Genomic DNA, 18,575 nt, shown 5'->3' with positions numbered 1-18,575 from the left:
CCCTCACCGCCCCCCCCCCCCCCCTCACCCACTCCCTCACCGTAAACCCCCCACCCCTCACCCCCTCCACCCCCTCATCCCCCACCCCTCACCCACTCCCTCACCCCCTCACTGTAACCCTCCACCCCCTACCCCTCACCGCCTCTCCCTCACCCACTCTCTCACCCCCTCACCCCTACCCCTCACCCTCTCACTGTAACCCTCCACCCCCTCACCCCCTACCTCTCACCGCCTCTCCTTCACCCACTCCCTCACCCCTCACTGTAATACCTCCCCCCCACCCCCTTTCTCATGCCCCTCTCTTCATGTTCATCATCATCATCAACAGAAAATTCAAATATGCACAACAAATTTTACAAAAAATTCAGTCCACAGATTCAACAAATTCAGTTCACAGAAGAAAAAGAAAAAGAAGAAGAAGAAGCGGTGTGCGGTGCGGTGCGGCGGTGAGGGGGTGAGGCGGCGGCGGTGAAGGGGTGAGGGGGCGACGGTGATGGGGGTGAGGGAGTGGGAACTGATGATGATGACGATGATGATGATGATGATGATGGGATGGGATCGGATTTGGGGGTGGGGTTTGTGGGTGGGTGTAGGAGGAAGGGAAATTGGGTGGTTGGGGGGGAGAGAGAAGCGAAGAGATGCTGATGGGTGAGGGTGGGGGTAGGGTTTTTTTTTATTTTTATTAATAGTCAAGGGTATTTTTGTCCAAAAATTCGGGAAAGGATGATTTTAAAGTGTTTCTGAACGTTCGGGATGATTTTAATAGCAAAAAAAACGTCGGGGACGAATTTGATTTTCGCCACTTACCTTAGGGACGATTTCAGTACTTAACCCTAATTTTTAAGAATTTTTTTGGATTTTTAGGGTTTTTCCAGGGTTTTTAGAGTTTTCTAGTACTCTTTAGGACCTTCTAGGGTTTCTAGGATTTTTGGAGTTTTTTAAGGATTTCTATGATTTTTTGGAGTTTTCTAGGGTTTTCAAGATTTATTTTTAGGGTTTTCTAGAGGAATTTAAAATTTTCTGGGATTTTTATGCTTTTTTAGGACATTTAGGGTTTTCTAAAAAATCCTGGAAAACCCTAAAAACCCTAGAAAATTTTAAAAAACTCTAGAAAACCAACAAACCCTAAAACACCTAGAAAACCCTTAAAAACCCTCGAAAAACCTAAAAATCTTAGAAAACCTAAAAATCCTAAAAAACCTAAAATCATAAAAATCCTAGAAATCTTAGAAAACTTTAAAAATCTTGAGAAAATCCTAGAAAATCGTAAAAATCCTAAAGAATCCTAAAAAACGCTAGAAAACCATAAAAGACCCTAAAAAAGTCTGGAAACCCCTAAAAACCATAGAAAACTCTAGAAAGCTCTAAAAACCCAAAAAATCCTGAAAACTCTAGAAAACCCTAAAAAAAATCCTAAAACACATAGAAATCCCTGAAAACCCCTAGAAAATCTTAAAAAATCCTAAAACCCCCTAGAAAATCATATAAACCCTAGAAATCCTAAGTAACCCTAAAAAACCGTAAAATTCCTAGAATACCCTAGAAAACCATAAAAATCCTAGAAAACTCTAAAAAAACTCTAAAAAACCCTAGAAAATCCTAAAAAACACTAAAAAAACCCATAAACACCCTAGAAAACCCTAAAAAACCCTAGAAAACCTAAAAAACCCTAAAAATCCTAGAAAACCATAAAAATCCTAGAAAACATGAAAAAACTTCAAAAATCCTAGAAAACCCTATAAATTTCTAAAAACCCAAGAAAACCCAAAAAATTCTAGAAAACCCTAAAAAATCCTAGAAAACCATAAAGAACCCTAAACACCCTAGAAAATCCTAAAAACCCAAAGAACACTAAAAAATCCTAGAAAACTCTCAAAAATCCTAAAAACCCTACAAAATCCTAAAAATCCTAGAAAATAATAAAAATCCTATAAAATATTAAAAAACTCGAGAAAACCCTAAAAAACCTGGAAAAGAATAAAAATCCCTAAAATCCCTAGAAAACTCTAGTAAATACTAAAAAACCCTAAAAACTAAACCTTGAAAAACCCTAGAAAACTCTAAAAAATCTTAAAAATCCTAAAAACTCTAGAAAACCCTAGAAAACTCTAAAAGACCTCCGTAAAAAAACCTAAACCCTAAACCCTAAACCCTAGAAAATCCAAGAAAAGCCTAGAAAACCCTAAAAAAGCATAAAATTCCTAGAAAACCAAAAAAATCCTAGAAATACCTAAAATTCCTAGAGAAGCCTAAAAACTCCTAAAAATCCTAGAAAATCTTAAAAAAACCCTAGAAAACCATATAAACCCTAGAAATCCTAAAACACCCTAGAAAACCATTAAAACTCCTAAAAACCCTAGAATACCCTAAAAAACCTAAAAACCCTAGAACACCATAAAAATCCTAGAAAACTTTAACAAACTCTAGAAAACCCTAGAAAACCCTAAAAAAACCATAAAAAAAAAACCATAAAGATTCTAGAAAACCCTAAAAAACCCAGAAAACCGTAAAAATTCTAGAAAACCCTAAAAACCCTAGAAAATTCTAAAAACCCAAAAAACCCTGAAATACCCTAGAAAACCATACAAAATCCTAAAAATCTTAGAAATTAAAAAAATCATAGAAAACTTTAAAATACTCGAAAAAATCCTAGAAAACCCTAAGAAATCCTAGAAACCCAAGAAAATCCTAGAAAATCATAAAAAATCCTAAAAACCCCTAGAAAACTATAAAAATCCCTGAAAACTTTACAAAACTCTGGAAAAGCACTATAAAACTATAGAAAATCCTAGAAAACCATAAAAAACCCTGAAATACGCAAGAAAACTCTAAAAACTCTACAAAATCCTAGAAAACACTAAAAAACCCTATAAACCTTAGAAAACCCAATAAACCCTAGAAATCCTAAAAGATCCTAGAAACTATAAAACCCCGAAAATCCCTAGAAAACCATGAAAACCTTGGAAACCCTAAAAATCCTAGAAAATCCTAGAAAACCATAAAAAAAAAAACCCTAAATACCCTAGAAACCCTAAAAACCCTAGAAAACTTTAAAAAACTGTAGAAAACCCTATAAAATGCTAGATAACGCTAAAAATCCTAGAAAACCCTAAAAAAGATTAAAAAAAAACCCTAAAAACCCTAGAAAACTTGAAAAAATTCTAGAAAACACTAAGAATTCCAGAAAACCCCAAAAACCCAAAAACCCCTAAAATTTTTCTATGGTTTTCTATAGTTTTTAAAAGTTTTTCTATATTTTCGAATTTTTAGGCCTTTATTTTAAGTTTTTTTTTTTGTTGTTGTTAGAGTTTATTGAAAAATTTTGATTTACTTTTGGTTTGTTTAGTAGTACTTTTAGGGATTTTAAATTTAAATCAAATCTGATCTAATCCAATAAGATCAAATCTGATTTAAATTAGTTATCTTATCTTATCTTTTAGCTAGTTTGTTTGGGGTGTATTTAAACACCTTCTGGTAAGACAATTTACACAACTTTTGATGAATAAATTTTCAGTTGCTTTTAAGCACGTTTTATTGTGTGAGGAGTGAGGTGAGTGATTTGCTTCGCTTGTTGCATGGAGAAGATTGAGTGATTCAATTTTCATCCCTCTGATCTAGGTTGTCAAAGACAAGTTCTTTGAAGGTCTAGTAGGGAATACCTAGGTTGCTAAGAACAGGTATCTTAGAGGTCTAGTTTTTATGTTTCCGCTGTGTCTTTTTGGGGTATTTATCTTTATGCCAATAAATTCCTTTCGTGATGCCATTCTTTTCTTGTCCCCCTTTCATTAGGATTTTATTACTTTGAATGTATTAATCCCCATTTAAAGTCCCATCAGACACCGTAGAAAATCCTAAAAAACTCTAAAAAATCTTGAAAACCGTAGAAACCCTAAAAAGGGTTAAAAATTCTTGAAAACTCTAAAAACCATAGAAAACCCTAAAAACCCTTAAAAACTCTAGAAAACTATAAAAAATCATATAAATCGTAGAAAATCCTAGAAAACCCTAAAAAACCCTAAAAATTCTAGAACCCTAAAAAACCCTAAATACCCGGAAAAATCCTAAAAACCGTAGAAAACTTTAAATACCATAAAAAAACCCTAAAACCCTATATAACCCTAAAACCCTAGAAAACCCTAAAAAACCTTAAAAATTCTTGAAAACCCTAAAAACCAAAATCATAAAAACCCTTGAAAACCATAAAAAACCCTAAATAACCCTAAAAATCCTTAAATACCCGGAAAAATCCTAAAAAACCTACAAAATCCTAAAAATTCTAAAAAACCATAAAAATCGTAGAAAACTTTTAAAAACCCAAGAAAATCCTAGAAAACTCTAAAAAGGACTAGAAATCCTAGAAAACCCTAAAAAAAACCCTAGAAAACTTTTAAAAACCCTAAAAAACCCTGAAAAATCCTAGAAAACTCTAAAAAAATCATAAAAATCCTAGAAAACTTTAAAAATCCCTAAGAACTGCAGAAAACCCTAAACCCTAGAAAACCGTAAAAATTCCTAAAAATCCTAGAAAGCCATAAAAATCCTAAAAAACCCTAAAAAGCACTCGAAATCCTAGAAAATCCTAGAAAACCATAATAAACCCTAAATACCCTGGAAAGCCCTAAAAAAAAACTATAAAAACCTTATAAACAATAAAAATCATAGAAAACTTTAAAAACTCTAAAAAACCCTAAAAAGCACTAGAAATCCTAAAAAACCCTAAAAAACCTAGAAACCCTTGAAAACCATAAAAAATCCTAAATACCATAGAAAACCGTAAAAAACCCTAAAAATCTTAGAAAACAATAAATATCATAGAAAACTTTTAAAATCTATAGAAAACCCTAGAAAGCCCAAAACAATCCTAGAAAACCCAAGAAACCTCTAAAAATTCTAGAAAATCCTAAAAACTATAGTAAACCATAAAAGCCCTAAAAACCCTAGAAAACCCTAACAATCCAAGAAATCTTTAAAAGATTCTAGAAAATGCTAAAAACCTCTGAAAAGCATAAAAACCCAAAAAACACTAAAGTTTTTATTGTGTTTTCTATAGTTTCTTAAATATTTTTTAGGGTTCTCTAGGGTTTTTTGGGTTTTCTTTATGGTATTCTAGGGTGTTTAGGGTATCCTTGTACTTTTAGTGGTGGTTATGGTTTTCATGGATTTTAAGATTTTTTAGGGTTTTCTATGATTTTTCTTGTGTTTTATAAAGGTTTCTAGAATTTTTATGGTTTTCTAGGGTTTTTAGGGTTTTGCTAGTATTTTTCAGGGTTCTTTTAGGATTTTAGTTTTTTTAGGGTTTCCTAGGACTTTTTGGATTTTTATGCTTTTCTAGGCTTTTTAGAGTTTTTTAGGGGTTTTTAGGTTTTTTTAGGGTTTCTAGGTTTTTCTAGGGTTTTCTAGGATTTTTTGGAATTTTTTCCGGTCTTCAGGGTTTTTTAGGATATTTTGGGTTTTTTAGAAGTTTTAGGATTTTTTAGGGTTTTCTAGGATTTTCTAGAGTTTTTTAAAGTTTTTTAGGATTTTTTAGAAAACCCTAAAAACCATAGAAAACCCTAAAAAACTCTTAAAAACCTAGAAAATCATGAAAAATCCTAGAATACCCTAAAAAAATTCTAAAACACCTAGAAACCCTAAAAATCCTAGGAAACGTAAAAAACTCTAAAAACCCCGAGAAAACCCTAAAACCCTAAAAACCGTAGAAAACCATAAAAATCGTAGAAAACTTTTAAAAATCCTAAAAACACAAGAAAACCCTAAAAACCCTGAAAAATCCTAGAAAACTATAAAAAAAAACCTAGAAACCGTAGAAAACCCTAAAAAACTCTAAAAATCATAAACCGTATAAAATTCTAGAAAACTCTAAAAAATCCTGAAAACCCTAAAAAACCCTAAAAATCCTAAACCGTATAAAACCCTAGAAAACTCTAAAAAACCCTGAAAAACCCTATAAAATCCTAAAAAATCCTAGAAAACCCTATAAAATCCTAAAAAACCCTAAAAAACACTAAAGATTCTTGAAAACCCTAAAAACCCTAGAAAATCATAAAAAATCCTAAATAAAAACCCTAGATAACACTAGAAAACCCTATGAACCCGGGAAAAGTCTAATAGGCCCTAGAAAACCATAAAAACCCCTAAAAACCCAAGAAAACCCTAAAAAATCCTAAAAAATAAAAAAAAGCACTAGAAATCCTAGAAAACGCTAAAAATAAAGAAACACAAAAATCCTAGAAAATCCTACAAAACCATAAAAAACACTAAATACCCTGAAAAACCCTAAAAAAACTTAAAAACCTTGGAAATCTTAGAAAACAATAAAAATCATAGAAAACAACAAAAGTCCTAGAAATCCTAGAAAATTCTAAAAAGCACTAGAAATCCTAAGAAACTCTAAAAAACGATAAAAATCGTAGAAACCAAAAAAAACCATAAAAAATCGAAAATACCCTAGAAAACCGTAAAAAAATTCTAAAAAACTTTAAAAAAAATAAAAATAACAGAAAACATTAAAAACGCTAGAAAACCCAAGAAACCCCTAAAAACTATAGAAAACCATAAAAATTCTAAAAACGCTAGAAAACCCTATAAATCCTAGAAAACTTTAAAAAATTCTAGAAAATCCTAAAAACCTCATAAAACCCTACAAACCCAAAAAACACTAAAGTTTTTCTAGTGTTTTTAGGGTTTTCTTTATGGTTTTCTAGGGTTTTTAGGGTATTTTGAAATTTTTGGTGTTTTTAAGATTTTCTAGGGTTTTCTATGATTTTTTGGATTTTTTGGGTTTTTAGGATTTTTTATGGTTTTTTTAGAGTTTTATAGTGTTTTTCAGGATTTTTTTTGGGATTTTAGGGTTTTCTAGAGTTTATAAAATTTTCTAGTATTTTTACGGTTGATCTTGGGTTTATAGGGTTTTCCTAGTATTTTTCAGGGTTTTTTAGAGTTTTTTAGGGTTGTCTAGAATTTTTTAGAATTTTTTAGGATTTTTAGGTTTTTCTAGGGTTTTTAGAGGATTTTTCGAGGTTTCTACGGTTTTTCAGGGTCTTTTTAGGGTTTTCTAGGATTTTCTAGAGTTTTTTAAGGTTTTCTGGGATTTTTAGGGTTTTTTCGAGTTTTTTAGGGTTTTCTAAGGTTTTCAGGATTTTTTAGGGATTTCTAAGATTTTCTAGAGTTCCTAAAAACCCTTGAAAATCCTAAAAACACTAAAAAACCTGAGAAAAGCCTAAAAACGCTAAAAAATCCTGATAAAAATTGGAAAACTATTAAAACCCTAGAAAACCCTAGAAATCTCTAAAAAACCTTAAAAATCCTAGAAAACTTTAGAAAATTATAAAAACCCAAAAAGAATCCTGAAAAACCCTAGAAAACTCTAAAAAAAATCCTAAAAACCCTAGTAAACCCTAAAAAAGCACAAAATTCCTAGAAAACCCTAAAAATACTAGAAAACCCTAAGAACCCATAAAAATCCTAGAAACCCCTAAAAAATCCTAGAAAACTTTTAAAAAAACTCTAGAAAATCCTAAAAACCCTACAAAAATCTTAAAATCCCTAGAAAACCATAGAAATCCTAGAAAATCCTAAAAACCCAGGCAAACCCTAAAAATCCTAGAAAAGCCTAAAAAACGCATAGAAAGCCATAAAAAACCCTATCAAACTCTAAAGGATCCGAAAAACCCTACAAAATCCTAGAAAACTCTAAAAATAACCCTTAAATCCCTAGAAAATCCTATATACCCTAGAAATCCTAAAAGACCCTAGAAAACCATAAAAACCCCTAAAAATCCTAGAAAATTTTACAAAACTCTGAAAAACACTAGAAAACCCTAACAAATCCTAAATAACCCTAAAAACCATAGAAAACTATAAAAACCAGAGAAAACCATAAAAAACCCGAGAGTTTTTAGAGGTTTGCTGTGTTTTTTGGGTTTTCTTGGTTTTTTTTTTTAGGATTTTTAGAGTTTTTTCCAATTTTCTATGATTTTCTTGGATTTTCTAGAGTTTTTTTGCTTTTCTAGGGCTTTTAGAGTTTTTTAGAGTATTCTGTGTTTGAGTAAAGTATCGTTTTTGTCCCCAACGTTTGGGGTAAATCCTATTTGTGTCCCTAACGTTTAAGTCGTCCAATTACACATCATGAACACTTTAGTTTGAGTTTTAAAAATCTTTTCCTGAGGTTAGAATACAAATGTCTAAGATAGAATCGATGATTCACTCTGAAAAATAGCTCATCGAAAGTTGAAACTAATTCCTACAACATTTACATAATTCACTTTTCAAGGGAGATAATTGAATCTAAACACAAATAGTGGGTATAATATTAAAGTCGAACACACGGACACAAATAGGATTTACCCCAACCGTTGAGGACAAAAACGATACTTTACTCTTCTGTGTTTTTAGGGTTTTTTTTTTATGGTTTTTGAGGCTTTTTTAAATCCAAGTGAGAATGAATACATCCAAATAAAAATAATTAAAAAAATATAATCCAAGGATACAAATAGGACAATTTAAACATTAGGGACACAAATAGGACATACCCCAACCGTTGAGGACAAAAACGATGCTTTACTCTTCTGTGTTTTTAGGGTTTTTTTTTTTTATGGTTTTTGAGGCTTTTTTAAATCCAAGTGAGAATGAATACATCCAAATAAAAATAATTGAAAAATATAATCCAAGGATACAAATAGGACGATTTAAACATTAGGGACAGAAATAGGACTTACCCCAACCGTTGAGGACAAAAACGATACTTTACTCTTCTGTGTTTTTAGGGTTTTTTTTTAATGGTTTTTTAGGCTTTTTTAAGGTTTTGTAGGATTTTTCGTGTTTTTAGGATTTTTTTTAGGGTTTTCTATGGTTTTTTAGGATTTTCTAGGGCTTTTAGGATTTTTTTTTTTGTTTTCTTGGATTTTTTAGGGTTTCAAAAGATTTTTGGAGATTTTTAGGGTTTTTTAGAGTTTTTAGGCTTTTTTAGTGTTTTCTAGTATTTTTCAGGGTTTTTTGGGTTTTTAGAATTTTCTAATGTTTTAGGATTTTTTTGGGATTTCTAGGATTTTCTAGAGTTTTTTAAAATTTTCTAGGATTTTGATGGTTTTCCAGGATTTTTAGAGTTTTCTAGTATTCTTCAGGATTTTTTTTGCGTTTTAGGGTTTTTTATGGTTTTCCAGGATTTTTAGGGTTCTTCAGTGTTTTCTTGGATTTTTTTAGGGTTTTCTAGGAGTTTTTTTAGGATATTCTAGGATTTTCTAGAGTTTTTTTAAGTTTTCTAGGATTTTTTAGGTTATCTTTTTAGGACTTTTTATGATTTTTTAGGATATTTTTTTGGGATTTTCATGATTTTTTTCGGGATTTCTTTTTAGGATTTTTTAGGGATCTTTAAAGTTTTCTAGGATTTTTAAGCTTTTCGCTAACATTTAGGGTTTTCTAAGAAATCCTAGAAAACCCTAAAAACCCATAAAAATCTTAAAAAACTCTAAAAACTCTAGAAAAACCTAAAAAACCTAAAAATCCTAGAAAATTTTAAAAAACTTTAGAAAACCAAAAAACCCTAAAACACCTAGAAAACCCTGAAAAACCCTCGAAAACCCTAAAAATTCTAGAAAACCTAAAAAAATCATAAAAACTATAGAAAACCATAAAAATCCTAGAAAACTTTAAAAAATTCGAGAAAATCCTAAAAAACTCTAAACACAAGAAAACTCTAAAAAATTCTAAAAAGGCTAGAAAATCCTAAAAACCCTTAAAATACTAGAAAACACTACAAAAACCCTGAAAATCCTAGAAACCCTAGAAAATCTTAGAAAACTCTAAAAACCCTAAAATTTCTAGAAAACCCTCAAAAACCATAAAAAACCCTAAAATCCCCAAAAAACTTAAAAACCATAGAAAACCATAAAAACCCTAGAAAGAAAATCCTAAAAAACCATAAAACCCTAGAAAACAATAAAAGTCTTAGAAAAATTTTAAAAAACTCTGGAAAATCCTAGAAAAGCCTAAAAAATCCTAAAACACCTAGAAAACCCTGAAAAGCTCTAGAAAACCCTAAAATCCTAAAAAAAATTCCAAAAAACACTAAAAACCCTAGAAAACCATAAAAATCGTAGAAAACCCTAACAACCCAAAAAATCCTAGAAAACTATAGAAAACCCTAGAAATTTCTAAAAAACCTAAAAAATCCTAAAAACCCTAAAAAACCCTAGAAATCTCTAAAAGACCCTAAAAATTCTAGAAAACTCTAGAAAACCATAAAACCCAAAAAGAATCCTGAAAAACCCTAGAAAACCCTAAAAAACCTAAAAACCGTAAAAATCCTAGAAACATTTAAAAAACTCTAGAAAACCCTAAAAACCCTAGAAAACACTACAAAATCCTAGAAAATCCTAGAAAAACCATCAAAAATCCAGAAAACCCTGAAAAACGCTAGAAAACTATAAAAAATTCTAAAAAACCTACAAAACACTAGAAAACTCTAAAAAACCCTAAAAAACCTTAGAAAACCATAAAACCCCTAAAAACCGAAGAAACCCAAAAAATCCTAGAAAATCCTAAAAAACCCTAGAAAACTCTTAAAAACCCTAAAAAAACCATAAAATTTCTAGAAAATCCTAGAAACCATAGAAAACCCTAAAAACCATAGATGACCGAAAAAATCCTAGACAAATTTTAAAAACCTATAAACGCTAAATAATCCTGATAAACCTTAGAAAACTCTAAGAAACCATAAAATCCTAGAAAACCCTGAAAATCTCTAAAAAACCCTAAAAACCCAAAAAAGCATAAAATTTCTGGAAAACCCTAAAACCCTAGAAACCCTAGAAAAAATCTAAAAATCCTAGAAAATCCTAATATCCTAAAAAACCATAAAAAAACCCTACAAAATCCTAAAATCCCTAGAAAACCATAGAAATCCTAGAAAACTTTTAAAAACTAGAGAAAATCCTAGAAAACCCAAAAAACCCTGAAAAACCCTATAAAACTCTAAAAGATCCTAAAAACAATAGAAAAACCTAGAAAACTCTAAAAAAACCCTAAAATCTCTAGAAAACCATAAAAATCCTAGAAAATCTTAAAAAACTCTGGAAAATACTAGAAAATCTTAAAAAATCCTAGAAAATCCTAAAAATTGCTAATATCCTATAAAACCCTAAAAATCCTAGAAAAATAAAAATACCAAAAAAATCGTAGAAAATCCTAAAAAAATCCGTAAAAAAAAAACCGAAATACCTTAGAAAACAACAAAAATCGTAGAAAACCTTAAAAAACTCTAGAAAATCGTAGAAAATCCTAAAAATCCTAGAAAACCCTAAAAAGGCTAAAAAACGCTAGAAAACTTTAGGATTTTTTTTAGTTTTCTAGGATTTTCAGGGTTTTTTAGAGTTTTCTAGGATTTTCTAGGATTGTTAGGGTGTTTTTAGAGTTTTCTAGGTTTTTTCAGGGTTTTTTTAGGGTATTTAGAGTTTTCCAGTGTTTCTAGGATTTTTAGGTATTTTCATGGTTTTTAGGGTATTTTCATGGTTTTTAGGGTTTTGTAAGATTTTTGGAGATTTTTAGGATTCCCTAGAAAACCATAAAAATCCTAGAAAACATGAAAAAACTTCAGAAAACCCCTAAAAAACCCAAAAAATCCTAGAAAACCCTAAAAAAAACCTAGAAAATCATAAAAACCCAAAGAACCCTAAAAAATCCTAGAAAACTCTCAGAAATCCTAAAAACCCTACAAAATCCTATAAAATATTAAAAAATTCGAGAAAATCCAAGAAAATCCTAAAAAACCCTGGAAAAGAATAAAAATCCCTAAAATCCCTAGAAAACTCTAATAAATACTAAAAAACCCTAAAAACTAAACCTTGAAAAACCCTAGAAAACTCTAAAAAATCTTAAAAATCCTAAAAACTCTAGAAAACCCTAGAAAAACCTAGAAAATCCTAGAAAACCCTAAAAAAGCATAAAATTCCTAGAAAACCAAAAAAATCCTAGAAATACCTAAAATTCCTAGAAAACTTTAACAAACTCTAGAAAACCTTAGAAAACCCTAAAAAAACCATAAAAAAACCATAAAGATTCTAGAAAACGTTGAAAAACTTCAGAAAATCCTAAAAAACCCTAGAAAATTCTAAAAACCCTGAAATACCCTAGAAAACTCTAAAAAATCATAGAAAACTTTAAAAAACTCGATAAAATCCTAGAAAACACTAAAAACCCTATAAACCTTAGAAATCCTAAAAGACCCTAGAAAACTATAAAACCCCGAAAATCCCTAGAAAACCCTTAAAAATCATTAAAAGCCTAGAAAACCATGAAAACACTTGAAAACCCTAAAAATCCTAGAAACCCTAAAGAACACCAAAAATCCTAGAAAACCATAAAAAAAACCCTAAATACCCTAGAAACCCTAAAAACCTTAGAAAACGATAAAAATCATAGAAAACTTTGAAAAACTGTAGAAAACCCTAAAAAAGATTTAAAAACCTTAAAAACCCTAGAAAACCTTAAAAAACCCTAAAAACTTGAAAAAATTCTAGAAAACACTAAAAATTCCAGAAAACCCCAAAAACCCAAAAACCCCTAAAGTTTTTCTATGGTTTTCTATAGTTTTTTAAAGTTTTTCTATATTTTCGATTTTTTAGGCCTTTATTTTAAGTTTTTTTTTGTTAGAGTTTATTGAAAAATTTTGATTTACTTTTGGTTTGTTTAGTAGTATTTTTAGGGATTTTAAATTTAAATCAAATCTGATCTAATCCAATAAGATCAAATCTAATTTGAATTAGTTATCTTATCTTATCTTTTAGCTAGTTTGTTTGGTGTGCATTTAAACATCTTCTGCTAAGACAATTTACACAACTTTTGATGAATAAATTTTCAGTTGCTTTTAAGCACATTTTATTGTGTGAGGAGTGAGGTGAGTGATTTGCTTCGCTTGTTGCATGGAGAAGATTGAGTGATTCAATTTTCATCCCTCTGATCTAGGTTGTCAAAGACAAGTTCTTTAAAGGTCTAGTAGAAAATACCTAGGTTGCTAAGAACAGACATCTTAGAGGTCTAGTTTTTATGTTTTCGCTATGTCTTTTTGGGGTATTTATCTTTATGCCAATAAATTCCTTTTCTTGATGCCATTCTTTTCTTGTCCCCCTTTCATTAGAATTTTATTACTTTGAATGTATTAATCCCCATTTAAAGTCCCATCAGACACCGTAGAAAACCCTAGAAAACTCTTAAAAATCTTGAAAACCCTAAAAATCATAGAAAACCCTTAAAAACTCTAGAAAACTATAAAAAATCATAAAAATCGTAGAAAATTCTAGAAAACTCTAAAAAATCCTAAAAACTCTAGAAAATCCTAGAAAATCCTAAAAAACCCTAAACACCATAGAAACCCTTGAAAACTATAAAAAACCCTACAAAATCCTAAAAATTATAGAAAACCATAAAAATCGTAGAAAACTTTTAACAACTCAAGAAAATCCTAGAAAACCCTGAGAAATCCTAGAAAACTCTAAAAAAATCATAAACTTTTTTTGGATTTTTTACGATCTTCTAGGATTTTTATGGTTTTCTAGGATTTTTTAAGATTTTCTAGAAAACCTTAAAAACATTAAAAACTCCTAGAAAAACCCTAAAAACCCTAGAAAACACTAAAAATCCTAGAGAACCCTAAAAACCTTAAAAATTCTTGAAAGCCCTAAAAATCCCAGAAAATCCTTATAAACCCTAGAAAATTATAAAAAAATCCTAAAAAATGTAGAAAATCCTAGAAAACTCTAAAAAACCATAAAAAATCCTAAATAAAAATCCTAGAAAACCATAAAAATTATAGAAAACTTTTAAAAACTTGAGAAAATCCTAAAACACCCTAGAAAGCACTAGAAAATCCTAAAAATCCTAGAACACCATAAAAAACACAAGAACACCCTAAAAGCCATGAAAAACCCTTGAAAACTATAAAAAAAATTCTAGACACCATAGAAAACCCTGAAAACCCTTAAAAACCCTATAAAATTATAAAAAATCCTAAAATCCTAGAAAAGTCCAAAAAACCTGAAAACCCTAAAAAACCCGAAAACACCTAGAAAATCCTGAAAAACCCTAGAAAACCTAGAAAACCTAAAAAACTCTAAAAACCCCAAGAAAACCCTAAAAACCCTAAAAAATTATACGAACCTTAGAAAACCATAAAAATCCTAGAAAACTTTTAAAAACTCGAGAAAATCCTAGAAAACCCTAATAAACCATAAAAACACAAGAAAACCCTAAAAACCCTGAAAAATCCTTGAAAACTATAAAAAAATCCTAGACACCATAGAAAATCGTAGAAAACTCTAAAAACCCTAAAAATCCTAGAAAACCCTAAAAAACATTTAAAATTCTTGAAAACCCTAAAAACCTTGAAAACCCTAGAAAAATCCTAGAAAACCCTAAAAAACATTAAAGATTTTAGAAATGCCTAAAAACCCTAGAAAACCCTAAAAAACCCTAAAAAATCCCTAAAAATCCTAGATAACCCAAAAAAATCCAAGTAAACCCTAAAATCTATAGAAAAACCATAAAAACCCTAAAAACGCCAGAAAACCCTAAAATTCCAAGAAAATTTTAAAAAATTCTAGAAAACCCTAAAAAACTCAAAAAATACTAAAGTTTTTTAGGGTTTCTTTAGGATTCTCTAGGGTTTTCTTTATGGTTTTCTAGTATATTTAGGGTATTCTGGGATTTTTAGTGTTTTTAGGATTTTCTATGGTTTTTGGGAGTTTTTAGGGTTTTCTGGGCTTTTTAGGATTTTTTTAGAGTTTTATAAAGTTTTCTAGGATTTTTAAGATTTTCTAGGGTTTTTCAGGGTTATGCTAGTACTTTCAGGATTTTTTTAGGTTTTTTAGGGTTTTCGCGTTTTTAGGGTTTTCTAGAGTTTTTTAAAGTTTTCTAGGATTTTTTTGTTTTCTAGGATTTTTTTGGTTTTTTATGATTTTCTAGTATTTTTTTAGGATTTTTGGGGCATTTTACGATCTTCTAGGATTTTTTAGGGTTTAGGGTTTAGGGTTTTTAGCGTTTTCTAGGATTTTTTTGGTTTTTTTACGGTTTTCTAGAATTTTATAAAAGTTTTCTAGGATTTTTTTATGCTTTTCTAGGACATTTAGGATTTTTTAGGATTTTCTACGGTTTTTAGGGTATTTACGATTTTCTAAAAGTTTTCGAGTTTTTTAGGGTTTTATAGAATTTTCTAGAGTTTTTTAAGTTTTCTAGGATTTTTCAGAGTTTTCTAGGGTATTTGGGAATTTCTAAGATTTCTAGAATTTTTTAGGTTTCTTTTGGGTTTTTAAGATTTTTTAGGAATTTTTAAGATTTTCTCGAGTTTCTTATGGTTTTCTAGAGTTTTTTAAAGTTTTCTAGGATTTTTCAGGATTTTTTAGAGTATATAGGGTTTTCTAGAGTTTTTAAAGTTTTCCAGGATTTTTGGGGTTTTTACGAACTTCTAGGATTTTTAGGTTTTTAAAATTTTCTAGGATTTTTATACTTTTCTAGGACATTTTGGATTTTGTAGGCTTTTCAGAGTTTTTAGGATTTTTTTTATCCTTTCAGAGTTTAAACTCTAAAAAACCGTAATAACTGTAAAAAACCTAGAAAACTCTAAAAATCCTAAAAACCGTAGAAACCCTTAGAAAACTCTAAAAAACCCTGAAAACCCTAAAAACCCCTAAAAATCCTAGAAAATCCTAAAAAACAATAAAACACCTAGAAAACCCGAGAAAAACTAAAAAATCGTCAAAAACTTTTAAAAACTCGAGAAAATCCTAGAAAAACCCTAAAAATCCTAAAAAACACTAAAAACCCAAAAAACACTAAAGTTTTTCTTGTGTTTTCTTTAGGCTTTTAAAGTTTTTTTAGAGTTTTCTAGGTTTTTACGATTTTTCAGGGTTTACTATGGCTTTTCTTGTGTTTTATAAAGTTCTCTAGAATTTTTCAGGGTTCTTTTAGTTTTTTAGGGTTTTCTAGGGTTTTTTAAAATTTTTTTAGAGTTTTTTAGGTTTTTACGATTTTTCAGGGTTTTTTTAAGGTTTTTTTTTAGAATTTTTTAGAGCTTTCTACGGTTTTTAAGGATTTTTTAAGGTATTTACGATTTTCTAAAAGTTTTCGAATTTTTTAGGATTTTCTAATATTTTTAGAATTTTTTAGGATTTTCTAATATTTTTAGAATTTTTTAGGATTTTATAGAATTTTCTAAAATTTTTTAAAGTTTTCAGGGTTTTTAGGGTATCTGGGATTTTCTAGGATTTTTTAAAATTTTTTAGGATTTTTAGGGTTTAGGAATTTTTAGGATTTTCTAGAGTTTTTTAAAGTTTTCTAAGATTTTCTAGGATTTTTTTACGATTTTTTATGGTTTTTAAGGAATTTCTAAAATTTTTAGAGTTTTCTAGGGTTTTTCAGGGTTTTAGTGTATTTAGAGTTTTCTAGGGTTTTTAGAAATTTTTAGGATTTTCTTAGTATTTTTGGAGTTTTTTAGGGTTTTCTAGAGTGATTAGGATTTTCTAGGATTTTTTAAAGTTTTCTAAGATTTTTATGGTTTTCTAGGGTATTCTAGGATTTTTACGATTTTTTAGGGATTCTAAGATTTTCTTGAGATTCTTATGGTTTTCTAAGATTTTCTAGGATTTTTTTTTGTTTTCTAGGGTTTTTAAGGTTTTCTAAGATTTTTAGAGTTTTTTAAATTTTTCTACAGTTTTTCAGAAGTTTTTACGGTATTTATGATTTTCTAGAATTTTTAGGATTTTGTTTCATTTTCTAGGGTTTTTAAGGTTTTCTAGGATTTTTTGTCTTCTATGGTTTTAGGTTTTTTTTTTATGATTTTTTCCGGATTTTTAGGATTTTTTATAGTTTTCTAAGGTTTTCTAGAGATTTTCAAGATTTTTTAGAGTATTTAGGATATTTTTCTAGAGTTTTTAAGGTTTTTTTTATGATTTTCTAGGATTTTTGGGGTTTTTTAAGAATTTCTAAGATTTTTATGCTTTTTTAGGACATTTAGGATTTTTTAGGATTTTCAGGATTTTTAGAGAGTTTTATCCTTCTAGAATTTTTAGGGTTTTCTTTCTAGAAAACCCTATAAACCCTGAAAAAACCTAAAAAACCGTAGAAAACCATAAAAAATCCTAGAAACCCTAAAGTTTTTCTTGTGTTTACTATAGTTTTTTAAAGTTTTTTTAGGGTTTTCTAGGATTTTAAAATTTTTTAAGGTTTACTATGGCTTTTCTTGAGTTTTATAAAGTTTTCTACGGTTTTTATAGTTTTCTAGGGTTTTTAGGAGTTTGTTAGTATTTTTCAGGATTCTTTTAGGTTTTTAGTTTTTTTAGGATTTTTAAAATTTTTTAGAATTTTTTTTTATTTTTAGAATTTTTTAGGATTTTTAGATTTTTCTAGGGGTTTTTTAGAGTTTTCTACGGTTTTTCAAGATTTTTTAGGGTATTTACGGTTTTCTAAAAGTTCTAAAAGTTTTAGGATTTTTTTAGGGTTTTATAGATTTTTTTAGAGTTCTTTAAAGTTTTCTAGGATTTTTAGGATTTTTCAAAGTTTTCTAGAATTTTTCACTTTTTTTAGGACATTTGGGATTTTCTAGGATTTTATAGGATTTTCTAGGGTTTTTAGGATTTTCTAGAGTTTTTTAAAGTTTTCAATGATTTTTTTGGTTTTCTAGGATTTTTAGGTTTTTTATGGTTTTCTAAGATTAGAATTTTTCGAATTTTTTAAGATCTTCTAGGATTTTTAGGGTTCTTTAGGGTCTTCTAGAGTGTTTAGGATTTTCTAGAATTTTTTTAAGTTTTCTAGGATTTTTTAGGATTTTCTAGAATTTTTTATTAACGTTTTTTTATGGTCTTCTAGGATTTTTAGGGTTTTCTAGGATTTTTACGGTTTTTAAGGAATTTCTAAAGTTTTTAGGTTTTTTTAAAGTTTTCAAAATTTTTTATAAATTTCTAGGATTTTTAGGGTTTTTTACGATCTTCTAGAGTGTTTAAGGATTTTTTCTAAAATTTTTTAGGTTTCTAAGATTTTTGGGGTCTTTTAAGGATTTTTAAAATTTTCTATAATTTTTAAGATTTTTTTTAAGTTTTTAAAGTTTTTTAGGAAAACCATAAAAACCCTAGAAACCCCTAAAAAACCATAAAAATCCTAGAAAATCATAAAAAAACCTCTAAATAGCCTGGAAAACCCTAAAAAAACTTTAGAAAATCTTAGAAACCAATAAAGATCATAGAAAATTTTAAAAAACTCTAGAAAACCCTAAAAAATCCTAGAAAACTCTAGAAACCCCTAAAAACTATAGAAAATCATAAAAATCCTAGAAAATCCTAAAAACCCAAAAAAAAACACTAAAATTTTTCTAGGATTTTCTATCGTTTTTTAAAATTTTTTTAGGGTTCTCTAGGGTTTTTAGGGTATTCTGAATTTTTTAGTGTTTTCTGAGTTTTCTAGGATTTTTAGTGTTTTCTTAAGTTTTATAAAGGTTTCTAGAATTTTTCACCTTTTCTAGAGTTTTTAGGATTTTGTTAATATTTCTAAAATTTTATGGTTTTCTAGGATTTTTAGGGTCTTGCTAGTATTTT

This window comes from Arachis ipaensis, chromosome B5 (genome assembly GCF_059453495.1).
Source record: "Arachis ipaensis isolate K30076 ecotype BB chromosome B5, ASM5945349v1, whole genome shotgun sequence".
NCBI lineage: Eukaryota > Viridiplantae > Streptophyta > Magnoliopsida > Fabales > Fabaceae > Arachis > Arachis ipaensis.
The sequence above is the reverse complement of the archived record's forward strand: the minus strand, read 5'-3'. Positions refer to the sequence as shown.